At 41.4% G+C, this 13,595-nt stretch overlaps 1 pseudogene; it reads left to right on the top strand.

Moving 5' to 3' along the window:
- The first annotated feature begins 869 nt into the window (after positions 1–869).
- On the top strand, positions 870–1,593 carry LOC102408748 (annotated as a pseudogene).
- The last annotated feature ends 12,002 nt before the right edge of the window (positions 1,594–13,595 follow it).

The following is a 13,595-nucleotide window of genomic DNA, read 5'->3' as shown; positions in this document are numbered from 1 at the left end:
AAAAAGCACAGGTATGGAGATTCCTTTGAAAACTAGGACTAAATCTACCATATGACCCAGCAATCCCACTGCTGGGCATATACCCTGAGAAGACCATGACTCTAAAATATACACATACTCCTATATTCATTGCATCACTATTTACAATAGCCAGGACATGGAAGTAACCTAGGTGTCCATCAGCAGATGAATGGATAAAGAAGATGTAGTACATTTATACCATGGAATATTACTCAACCATTCAAAAGAACAAATTTGAGTCAGTTCTAGTGAGGTGGATCGGAGAAGGCAATGGCACCCCACTCCAGTACTCTTGCCTGGAAAATCCTATGGATGGAGAAGCCTGGTAGGCTGCAGTCCATGGAGTTGCTAAGAGTCGAACACGACTGAGCAACTTCACTTTCACTTTTCACTTTCATGCATTGGAGAAGGAAATGGCAACCCACTCCAGTGGTCTTGCCTGGAGAATCCCAGGGATGGGGGAGCCTGTTGGGCTGCCGTCTATGGGGTCGCTCAGAGTCAGACACGACTAAAGTGACTTAGCAGCAGCAGCAGTGAGGTGGATGAACCTAGAGCAGGTTATACAGAGTGAAGTAATTCAGAAAGAGAAAAACAAATATTGTATATTAATGTATGTATATGGAATCTAGAAAAAAGTATTGATGAACCTATTTTCAGGTAAGGAAGCAGATGTAGAAAACAGACTTGTGGACACAGTGGGGAATAGAGAAAGTGGTATGAATGGAGAAAGTAGTATCTACATATATACACTAAAATGTGGGAAATAGCTGGTGAGAAGTAGCTATATAATACAGGGAGCCCAGCCTGGAGCTCTGTGATGACCTAGACGGGAGGGATGGAAGGGATGACCTAGAGACCCAAGAATGGTAGAATATACGTATAATTGTGGTTGATTCGCATTGTTGTATGGCAGAAACTGACATAACATTGTAAAGCAATTTTCCTCCAATAAAAAAATAAACTTAAAAAAAAAAAGCACAAGTGAGACAGGTCCGGCATTGCTGGGCTGGCCACTTCCGCACTTCTGCTTTCCTGTCCAGCCAGCGTCTGTGATGACTGCCACTCTCCAGTCCTACCTGAATGTGGAGCAGGCCATGCTGCAGGCTGCCCTCTGCTTGGAGGATTTCTCCTCCCAGATAGTGGAACAACACAATTGGCCGGAAGTGGAAGTCAGAAGTATTCTGACTCGTTCATTCAGAAAGAGCTCATTCTACAACCCATGACCATCAGCAGGACTGAGAAGGAAAAGATTTTGATGAAATGCTCCATCAGCTCTGTCAGGGTCAGCATTGCTGTGAAACAGGCTGATAAAACAGAGTTGATTCTAGGTGACAAGTTCATGCACCTCATGATGGGAGCAGAGAGCTTCTTTATCCTCTGAAGGAAACCAGTGGAGGGGATGACATCAGCTTTCTGTTCACCAACTTCCACACAGAGCAGGCGTATAAACACAAGTTTGTGGACTTTGTGATCCCCTTCATGGAAGAAATTGACAAGGAGATCAATGAGATGAAGCCGTTGGTCAATGCCCGTGAGCACTTTGTGGCGGAGGAGGTCCTCAAGAATGTTTAAACTATCTGGCTGGATCTCACGGCCTTACCCCTCAGACGCCTGCATGTCTCTGCGAAGGCATCCTGGAGTTAACTTCCCAGAGTGGCAGAGGTGGCAGTAGCAGAGCGGAGCTGAGTCGGGGTGGGCATTAGATGCAGGAGGTGGGTGTTGTGCTTGCTCACTGGGCCACAAAGCAGCAGTGGACCTATCCCCAGGCCACATGTGCCTGGTCAGGCTTGCTTCTTATGTCCTGGGCCAGGACAGATTATTCTACTTAACATCTTGAAACATAAAACTCTGTGCTTGTAGAAGACTGAAACATTTTTGTCTTTTTTTTTTTTTTTTTTTTTTTTTTTTAAGAAACAAATGATCTCCACCTCCAGTGACTGTGACTGGTCCCAGTGATTGTACCTTATTGGTTGCTGTGGGTCTGCGAGGGCCTGGGGCCAGAAGGCAACTACTGCTCCTCCCCCAGAACCACCCCAGGTGGGGACAGAGGGAGGTTTCAGACTTGCGTTCCTCTCCCTCATCCTCCTGTCTCCTTGGGCCCAGTAGAAATGGTAGGGACCCTCTGCCAGCTTCCTGAGCTCTGTCTGCAGTTGGCCACCCAGCACTGGCTGGGGAGAAAGGCTGAACTGGTGGCCTCCAGGCACGCCTAGGAGGTGGGACCTAAAAGCTAAGCTGTCTTTGGCCCCAGGGGCTGCTTCTTGCCCTCCCAGCTGAGAGGGGGTGCTGTTTCACCTTGTCTGTCAGAGCAGTGCCTGTGCTAGAGGTGGAGAGGTGAGTCCTCCAGAGCATCCCTACTAGGGCCTCCTGCCTGCTCTGGTTCCTCTGCTCCCATGCTTGCTGTATCTTTTCTTATTCTGGTGGATCCTCCCTCCCCTTATTTGCCCCTCTGGGGCTGCATGAATAATAATAATGTGCTTTTTCTTAAAGCACAAGTATGTGAAAGATGTTTTTCTGGAAGAAACTGTGGACAGTGGGGACAGAGACTTCCTGTTATGAGTAGACAGGAGATCTTTATTTTTCCTTTTGTGATCTGTATCAGTTTGACATTTTAAATATGTACCTATACAGATTCCATAAAAGTTATAAAAATATGCTTCTTTCTGAGACATAATCTTTTGCATGTTTGAAACTTTTATAAGAAATATTGTGTATTATTTGTGCTGTTTCCAGAGAAATGAAGATTAATGAAAAGGATGTAAGGAGAAACTTGTGAGCTCAAGTGTGAATTTTTTTCTTGGGAACAAAAGTATTTTGCCCCACAAGGAACTGTGTGCTGTCAGCCACAGGGGAAGGATGCATATCAAGGAGCCTAAGAGGATTTCTCACACTGAGGAGGACATTAGACAAAGCGGTGGCTGGCAGCTTGTTTCATTGAATGGTAATAGTTACTGACAGCCTTGTTTCATAAACTGAGGGAGCTTTTCAAGATCTGAAGCAGAGTCCTGGGTGCCCCCAGCACCTGTGGTGCCTCCTAATGGCCCCAAGAATAAAGGAATCCATATCTTGTGGCACCGGTAACCCTTAACCATGCTGTGCCACTGTTCACAGCCAACCAGTTCTGTTATCCAAGTTCACAGCCTTCACCAGTTGGCAGCACGTGATGGTCTGTAAAGGGCCCAACTCATAATTCCCATCAATGGTCATGACTGCAGGCTCTTCACTCTCAGCCCCAGGTTCCCTAGCACCCTCCTCTTCTGCAGCCTTCAGGGGCATGGTACAGAGCAAGACACAAGAGCTGGCCTGGGAGGTTAGCACAGGAGGGCAGCCAGCACTAGATGGAGGATGGCAGGGATGAGCTGTCCACATGGAAGAAGAATAAAGAGTACAGATTTGGATTCTCTTGACAGCACAGGCCACTTTAAGATAGTGATGGGGCAGAAAAAGATTTAACCCTGGAATTGGGAAGAATTTCTGGATTTCCCTATAACTGGAACACTAATAGATCACTAATTCCCAGGAAATGGGATTTATACACAGCCCTCAACTGTATATCCTGCTTAATTTTTTGTATATAAGAATAATTTAGTGATATATGGATTAAACATAGCAATGTATTCATTCATTCCAAAAGCATCTTTAGCGGGTGGCTACCTCCTATGTACAAGGGATAACACTGTTGTTGTTGAGTCGTTAAGTCATATCTGACACTTTGCAATCCCATGAACCGCAGCCTGCCAGGCTTCTCTGGTATAGTCCACCATCTGATGGCAGAGAAAGGAAGTAACTATCGCCGGTGACATCCAGAGTTCTGAGGTAGCCCTGAGGACTGGACTCCCTGTGTTACATAGCAACTTCTCACCAGCTATCTATTTTACATGGTAGTGATATATGTCGATGCTACCTTCTGCATTCATCCCACTCTTTCCTGCCTCTACTGTGTCCACAAATCCATGCTCTACATCTGCATATCCATTTCTTCCCTGCAAATGGGTTCATCAATACCATTTTTCTAGATCCCACATATATACATTAATATGCAATATTTGTTTTTCTCTTTCTAACTTACTTCACTCTGTATAACAGGCTGTAGGTTGAGGGTCCTGAAGGCTACACCCGATCTCACTGAATCCCAATGTCAGTTACATGGGCTTCATGTACTAGAACCTCTCAAGGAATAACAGTGGGGTTTCTGGACTCCACAGACCACACAGCTATTGCACCTCATTTTTGAGGGCCATGATCGACACACCAGATAGTCAGGACCATACATATGGGTACTTTCTGCTAGTATCTCCATGATGCACTGGATTCTGATTCAGTGCAGGAATCAAACTGATTCCTGAATCAATTTACAGGCTCACTGAGGAGACAAGACTAATTCAGATGAAGAAGGTAGAAACAAAATGCCTCAGAAAGCATAGAAATGACTGTAATAATGGTCCCATCTGGCACTGAACCAAAAATAGAGTTGCATGAAAGAATGAATGAGGGGACAATGACACGTAGAGCTGTGGGTGATCCAGTTTTTCAACGACAGAAGCATGGTGGCAGCATGCCTGATATGAGCGATGTCAGGTACTGGCTGAACATAGGGATCACTGTCAGTGAAGGACACTGAGTACCCCTCCTAATGCCTGGGACTTAAGAGAAGATACGTAGTGAAAGAAAAGGATCACCACCCTTGGGACTGCCTCAAATAACCAGCATCAGGGAGGAGGAGCTAAGATGGCAGAGGAGTAGGACGGGGAGAACACTTTCTCCCCCACAAATTCATCAAAAGAACATTTAAACGCCAAGTAAATTCCACAAAACAACTTCTGAATGCTGACAGAGGGCATCAGGCACCCAGAAAAGCAACCCAAGTCTTCAAAAGGAGGTAGGAAAAAAATATAAAAGACAAAAAAAGAGACAAAAGAGGGAGGGATGGAGTTCCGTCCTGGAAAGGGAGTCTTAAAAAGCGAAAAGTTTCCAAACACCAGGAAACCTTGTCACTGCCAAATCTGTGCCAAGCCTTGGAAGCACAGAGGGCAACATAACAGGGAGGAAAAATAAATAAACAATTAAAACCTGCAGATTGCGAGCCCTATGGTAACTCCCCCAACGGAGAAGCAGCGCAGACACCTACACACACCACTAGCAAGTGGGGGCTGGGCAGGGGGGCACGGCGCAGGCTGCATCGCTTAGAGTAAGGATCTGGCCTGAATACCCTGAGTGCTATCTGAGCAAAATAATTTGGGCTAGCAAGCCAGACTGTGGGATATCTACCACGCAAAAAGCCAGCCCTAACCTAAGACACCACCAGGCCCGTGCACGGAACAAAGGACTGAACAGAGATAGCGGGCTGCAGACCATCCCCCTCCGGTGACAGGCAGCCAGAGCCGGAAGGGGGCAATCACAGCCCCAGAGAGAAATTACCTATAAAACTGTAAGCAGACTTCTTTGCTAATTAAAACTTCTTGGGGGTCTGGATGGTCAACATCTGCCTGAGAAGGTGTGCCGGTTGTACACCTAGATAACGAGTGGCGGGGAGGCGATAAGTTGCAGCAATCGCGCTTGCCAAACACCTCATCACCTGAGCTGCTTGGACCTGGGAAAGGCACAAAATGCAGGCCCAACCGAGTCTGGGCCTCTGAGGACTACCCGAGTGCCTGAACCTGAGCGGCTTGGACCTGGGGGGTGCAGACAGCCCAGGGCCAGCCACGGATGGTTCCCGGTGGAGCAACCTAGAGCCTGAGCAGTGTGGGCAAGGAGACTACACGCGCCGTGAGCGGGGGCAGACCCAGTGTGGCTGAGGCACTGCGAGCACACGCCAGTGTTATTTGTTTGCAGCATCCCTCTCTCCCTCCCCACAGCGCGACTGAACAAGTGAGCTTTAAAAAAAAAAAAGTGTCCTCCACCATCCCCTTTGTGTCAGGGCGGAAACCAGACACTGAAGAGACCAGAAAACAGAAGAAGCTATAACAGAGGGAACCGCCTTGGAAGCTACAGGCAATAGATTAAAACCCTGTGGTTAGTACCGACCACATAGGAAGGGGCCTATAGATCTTGAGAAATATAAGTCGGATCAAGGAACTAGCCAAAAATGAACTGAACCTACAATACTCACAACAAAACCAGAGAAAGTCCTAGATATATTTTTACTATTTTTGTGATCATTCTTTCTTTCTTTTTTTTAATTTTTTAAAAAAAATTTTAAGTCCTCTATTATCCCTTTAATTTTCACTTTTATAACCTATTACTTTGCAAAAAAAAAAAAAAAGACCCTATTTTTTTAAAGCAAACTTCATATATATATATTTTATAATTTTTTGACCTTATTTTTTTCTTCTTCTTCTTCTTTTCCTTAACATTGTTTTTGAAATTCCAAACTCTACTCTAGATTTTTAATTTTAGCTTTTTTGTATTTGTTATCAATTTTGTACCTGTATTTTCTTTATAATTTTTGTGACTTTGTTTGTTTTTGTTTGTTTGTTTGTTTTTTCTCTCTTTCTTTTTCTTCTTCTTTTTTTTAACATTGTATTTTTGAAATTCCAAACTCTACTCTAGATTTTTAACTTTTGCTTTTAGGTATTAGTTATCAATTTTGTACCTATATTTTCTGTATAATTTTCACGACCTTGTTTGTTTTTGTTTGTTCATTTTTTCTCTCTTTCTTTTCCTTCTTCTTTTCTTTAACATCATATTTTGAAATTCCAAACTCTACTCTAGATTTTTAATTTTTGCTTTTATGCATTTTTTTTTTTTTTTTTTTTTTTTTTTTTACCAATTTTGTACCTTTAAGAAACCAATCTTCAGTACCCATTTTTCACTAGGGAACGAGATTACTGGCTTGACTGCTCTCTCTCCCTTTGGACTCTCCTTTTTCTCCACCAGGTGGCCTGTGTCTCCTCCATAACCCCTCTCTACTCTACCCAACTCTGTGAATTTCTGTGTTCCAGATGGTGGAGAACACTTAGGGAACTGATTACTGGCTGGATCTGTCTCCCTCCTTTTCATTCCCCCCTTTTATCCTCCTGGCCACCTCTGTCTCCTTCCTCCTTCTTCTCTTCTCTGTATAACTCCGTGAACATCTCTTAGTGGTCCAGTTGTGGAGTGCACATAAGGAAGTGATTATTGGCTAGCCCACCCTCTCCTCTATTGATTCCACCTCATCTCATTCGGGTCACCTCTAACTTCCTCCTCCCTGTTCTCTTCTCCATGTAATGCTGTGAACCTCTCTGGGTGACCCTCACGGTAGAGAAACTTTTCATCTTTAACGTAGATGTTTTATCAATGGTGCTGTATAGAAGGAGAAGTTTTGAAACTACTGTAAAAATAAGACCAATAACTGGAAGCAGGAGGTGTAAGTCCAAACCCTGACTTCAGGGAACTCCTGACTCCAAGGAACATTAATTGATGGGAGCTCATCAAACGCCTCCATACCGACACTGAAACCAAGCACCACACAAGGGCCAACAAGTTCCAGGGCAAGACATGCCAAGCAAATTCTCCAGCAACAAAGGAAAACAGCCCTGAGCTCCAAGATACAGGCTGCCCAAAGTCACCCCAAAACCATAGACATCTCATAACTCATTACTGGACACTTCATTGCACTCCAGAGAGAAGAAATACAGCTCCACCCACCAGAACACCAACACAAGCTTCCCTAACCAAGAAACCTTGACAAGCCACCTGTACAAACCCACACACAGCGAGGAAACGCCACAATAAAAAGAACTCCACAAACTGCCAGAATACAGAAAGGACACTCCAAACTCAGCAATTTAAACAAGATGAAGAGACAGAGGAATATCCAGCAGATAAAGGAACAGGATAAATGCCCACCAAACCAAACCAAAGAGGAAGAGATAGGGAATCTACCTGATAAAGAATTCTGAATAATGATAGTTAAATTGATCCAAAATCTTGAAATCAAAATGGAATCACAGATAAATAGTCTGGAGACAAGGATTGAGAAGATGCAAGAAAGGTTTAACAAGGACCTAGAAGAAATAAAAAAGAGTCAATATATAATGAATAATGCAATAAGTGAAATTAAAAACACTCTGGAGGCAACAAATAGTAGAATAACAGAGGCAGAAGATAGGATTAGTGAATTAGAAGATAGAATGGTAGAAATAAATGAATCAGAGAGGATAAAAGAAAAACGAATTAAAAGAAATGAGGACAATCTCAGAGACCTCCAGGAGAATATTAAATGCTACAACATTCGAATCATAGGGGCCCCAGAAGAAGAAGACAAAAAGAAAGACCATGAGAAAACACTTGAGGAGATAATAGTTGAAAACTTCCCTAAAATGGGGAAGGAAATAATCACCCAAATCCAAGAAACCCAGAGAGTCCCAGACAGGATAAACCCAAGGCGAAACACCCCAAGACACATATTAATCAAATTAACAAAGATCAAACCCAAAGAACAAACATTAAAACCAGCAAGGGAAAAACAACAAATAACACACAAGGGAATTCCCATAAGGATAACAGCTGATCTTTCAATAGAAACTCTTCAAGCCAGGAGGGAATGGCAAGACATACTTAAAATGATGAAGGAAAATAACCTAAAACCCAGATTATTGTACCCAGCAAGGATCTCATTCAAATATGAAGGAGAAGTCAAAAGCTTTTCAGACAAGCAAAAGCTGAGAGAATTCAGCACCACCAAACCAGCTCTCCAATAAATACTAAAGGGTATTCTCTAGACAGGAAACACAAAAATGGTGTATTAATTCAAACTCAAAACAATAAAGTAAATGGCAACGGGATCATACTTATCAGTAATTACCTTAAACGTAAATGGGTTGAATGCCCCAACCAAAAGACAAAGACTGGCTGAATGGATACAAAAACAAGACCCCTACATATGTTGTCTACAAGAGACCCACCTCAAAACAGGGGACACATACAGACTGAAAGTGAAGGGCTGGACAAAGATTTTCCATGCAAATAGGGACCAAAAGAAAGCAGGAGTAGCAATACTCATATCAGATAAAATAGACTTTAAAACAAAGGCTGTGAAAAGAGACAAAGAAGGTCACTACATAATGATCAAAGGATCAATCCAAGAAGAAGATATAACAATTATAAATATATATGCACCCAACATGGGAGCACTGCAATATGTAAGACAAATGCTAACAAGTATGAAAGGAGAAATTAACAATAATAGTGGGAGACTTTAATACCCCACTCACACCTATGGATAGATCAACTAAACAGAAAATTAACAAGGAAACACAAACCTTAAATGACATAATAGACCAGTTAGACCTAATTGATATCTATAGGACATTTCATCCCAAAACAATGAATTTCACCTTTTTCTCAAGCTCACATGGAACCTTCTCCAGGATAGATCACATCCTGGGCCATAAAGCTAGCCTTGGTAAATTCAAAAAAATAGAAATCATTCCAAGCATCTTTTCTGACCACAATACAGTAAGATTAGATCTCAATTACAGGAGAAAAACTATTAAAAATTCCAACATATGGAGGCTGAACAACACGCTGCTGAATAACCAACAAATCACAGAAGAAATCAAAAAAGAAATCAAAAATTGCATAGAAACGAGTGAAAATGAAAACACAACAACCCAAAACCTGTGGGACACTGTAAAAGCAGTCCTAAGGGGAAAGTTCATAGCAATACAGGCATACCTCAAGAAACAAGAAAAAAGTCAAATAAATAACCTAACTCTACACCTAAAGCACTAGAAAAGGAAGAAATGAAGAACCCCAGGGTTAGTAGAAGGAAAGAAATCTTAAAAATTAGGGCAGAAATAAATGCAAAAGAAACAAAAGAGACCATAGCAAAAATCAACAAAACCAAAAGCTGGTTTTTGAAAGGATAAATAAAATTGACAAACCATTAGCCAGACTCATCAAGAAACAAAGGGAGAAAAATCAAATCAATAAAATTAGAAATGAAAATGGAGAGATCACAACAGACAACACAGAAATACAAAGGATCATAAGAGACTACTATCAACAATTATATGCCAATAAAAAGGACAACGTGGAAGAAATGGACAAATTCTTAGAAAAGTACAACTTTCCAAAACTGGACCAGGAAGAAATAGAAAATCTTAACAAACCCATCACAAGCTTGGAAATTGAAACTGTAATCAAAAATCTTCCAGCCAACAAAAGCCCAGGTCCAGATGGCTTCACAGCTGAATTCTACCAAAAATTTAGAGAACAACTAACACCTATCCTGCTCAAACTCTTCCAAAAAATTGCAGAGGAAGGTAAACTTCCAAACTCATTCTATGAGGCCGCCATCACCCTAATACCAAAACCTCACAAAGATCCCACAATAAAAGAAAACTACAAGCCAATATCACTGATGAACATAGATGCAAAAATCCTTAACAAAATTCTAGCAATCAGAATTCAACAACACATTAAAAAGATCATACACCATGACCAAGTGGGCTTTATCCCAGTGATGCAAGGATTCTTCAATATCCGCAAATCAATCAATGTAATACACCACATTAACAAATTGAAAAATAAAAACCATATGATTATCTCAATAGATGCAGAGAAAGCCTTCGACAAAATTCAACATCCATTTATGATAAAAACTCTCCAGAAAGCAGAAATAGAAGGAACATACCTCAATATAATAAAAGCTATATATGACAAACCCATAGCAAACATTATCCTCAATGGTGAAAAATTGAAAGCATTTCCTCTAAAGTCAGGAACAAGACAAGGATGCCCATTTTCACCATTACTATTCAACATAGTTTTGAAAGTTTTGGCCACAGCAATCAGAGCAGAAAAAGAAATAAAAGGAATCCAAATTGGAAAAGAAGAAGTAAAACTCTCACTATTTGCAGATGACATGATCCTCTACATAGAAAACCCTAAAGACTCCACCAGAATATTACTAGAACTAGTCAATGATTATAGTAAAGTTGCAGGATATAAAATCAACACACAGAAATCCCTTGCATTCCTATACACTAATAATGAGAAAACAGAAAGAGAAATTAAGGAAACAATTCCATTCACCATTGCAACAGAAAGAATAAAATACTTAGGAATATATCTACCTAAAGAAACTAAAGAAAACTATAAAACACTGGTGAAAGAAATCAAAGAGGACACTAATAGATGGAGAAATATACCATGCTAATGGATTGGAAGAATCAATATAGTGAAAATGAGTACACTACCCAAAGCAATTTATAGATTCAATGCAATCCCTATCAAGCTACCAACGGTATTCTTCATAGAGCTAGAACAAATAATTTCACAATTTGTTTGGAAATACAAAAAACTTTGAATAGCCAAAGCTATCTTGAGAAAGACGAGTGGAACTGGAGGAATCAACCTACCTGACTTCAGGCTCTACTACAAAGCCACAGTCATCAAGACAGTATGGTACTGGCACAAAGACAGAAATGTAGATCAATGGAACAAAATAGAAAACCCAGAGATAAATCTACGCACATATGGACACCTTATCTTTGACAAAGGAGGCAAGAATATACAATGGATTAAAGACAATCTCTTTAACAAGTGGTGCTGGGAAAACTGGTCAACCACTTGTAAAAGAATGAAACTAGAACACTTTCTAACACCATGCACAAAAATAAACTCAAAATGGATTAAAGATCTCAACGCAAGACCAGAAACTATAAAACTCCTAGAGGAAAACACAGGCAAAATACTCTCCGACATACATCACAGCAGGATCCTCTATGACCCACCTCCCAGAATATTGGAAATAAAAGCAAAAATAAAATAAAATTAAAAAAAATAATAACCAGCATCACAAGCATTCTATTATCTAGTGTCATTGTTGTTTGGGGAACTCTGGAAATTTGCCTCGTCTTTACATTTTCATCTAAATATGTGGTAGGGTTAGACACAGGTGTGCTTTGAATTAATGTGAAAGAGATCTATTTTCACTTCCTTGTTTCAAGGACAGTGTTTGTTGTTTTTGTTTGGAGACCATTGGGGAAAGTTTTAAAATGCTATCACATAACATAGAGACCCTTTCATAAGAAATTCCTCTCCTGTGGGAACTGTAAGAATTTAAAATAAAAGAACGTCTGACACTTCTTAATTAAAGGCAGCCCTTAGTTAGGTCGTTATGCCAGCAGATGTATTTTGCAGCTGCTGAAGAAAGGAAACAAGCCTTTATGTTCCTCACACAAGAGACAAGACTAACTAAGATGAAGAAGTCAGAAAAAAAGTGCCCCAGAAAACACAGAATTGAGTGTAAGTGGGGGAGAAGCATTTCCTCCTGGAGAGGCCAGTGTATGATTTGAACCCAACTGTCTTTTTCCTTTATCTCTTCTCTTTTTCCTTTGACATGCCTGTCAATGGCCATTTGGGCCCTCGTGTCAAGTTATAGAATACATATTAGGGAGAAATGCTTTCAAACCAGCAGTTCACATAAAGCAAATGATCTTTCCTCTGCTGCCTCCAATACTATTGAATTGTGATGTTTTCTACAAAATAACCCAACAGTCTATTGGGACTTTGGGTGTTGGAGCTGTCCATCCACTCATGTTGCCAACAGCCAGCCTGCTCTACAGCTGCCTCCCGTCGTTTCCTGAGAGCAGGTGAGAGAGCTGCATGTGTGCACGACTGACTCTCCAGACACACGTCTCCACCCGGGGACAAGACAGGGGAACATGCCTTTTGTTGCTTATTTATCACAGCAAGTGTCAGTGAAGGAAGATAGCTTGTCAAGCTAAGGAAGCATTTTGGCTCATTTTGTCATGTGGAGGATGTACCAAGCCACTCCAATTAGCACAAAACATCCTGACAGATCAGCCTTATTAACACATTTATATGCTGTATTTGTCCCATTGCACTCGAGAATCAATACTGCATCGATTCACTCCTAATTGTCCTCTAAAAGTTCCATGTGTGTCAGGCCTGTCTTTGTTCTTCAGATGACAGCTTCAACGGAGACAGGACCACTTGTTTCACCTTTCCTGACACTTGGGCACTATGTGGCAGATGGTGTGCTTTAGTAGAAAGAACACTGGATGAGGGTTGGACAGACCTGAATTTGCATTGTATTTTGAAAAACTATTTCTGCTTTCCAAGTCTCCATTTCCTTATCTACAAAGTATGAATACTACCACCTGACTCCCAGTTATTGCTAGGATAATAAGCCAGTGAACAAACACAGAGCACTTTCACAAAGTATGTCTGGGTTTCTCCACAATCAAGGAACACAACTTCTTGGTTTATTGATAAATATATCTCCCATTTAGCTGGAGACATCACATAAAGTGACCAGGTCCAGAAAAAGGCATATGTCCCAATATGTGTGTTTTATTACTGTGTGAACCCTGGGTTAGTCCTACTTCATTGTATGGTTCCTAAATTCACCTTTAGGATCACCTGGGAGATTTTACAACATATAATATCCCATCCCTAGAGAGACTCTGATCTAGGAGGTCCAAGATGGGTAGTGAGCTTGGCTAGAGGCTGTGTCCCTGGCTGGAACATAAAGCTACCTCAAGCCCTACAGGACTGAGCTCATAGTGTGACCTTCAGGTTTCCCTTTCCCTCCCAGCACTGTCCTGTGCACCAGAGCCTGAGGT

The sequence above is a fragment of the Bubalus bubalis genome, chromosome 2, assembly GCF_019923935.1.
Source record: "Bubalus bubalis isolate 160015118507 breed Murrah chromosome 2, NDDB_SH_1, whole genome shotgun sequence".
Classification (NCBI taxonomy): domain Eukaryota; kingdom Metazoa; phylum Chordata; class Mammalia; order Artiodactyla; family Bovidae; genus Bubalus; species Bubalus bubalis.
Note: the sequence above shows the minus strand (reverse complement) of the source record. Positions and strands in the feature narration are given on the sequence as shown.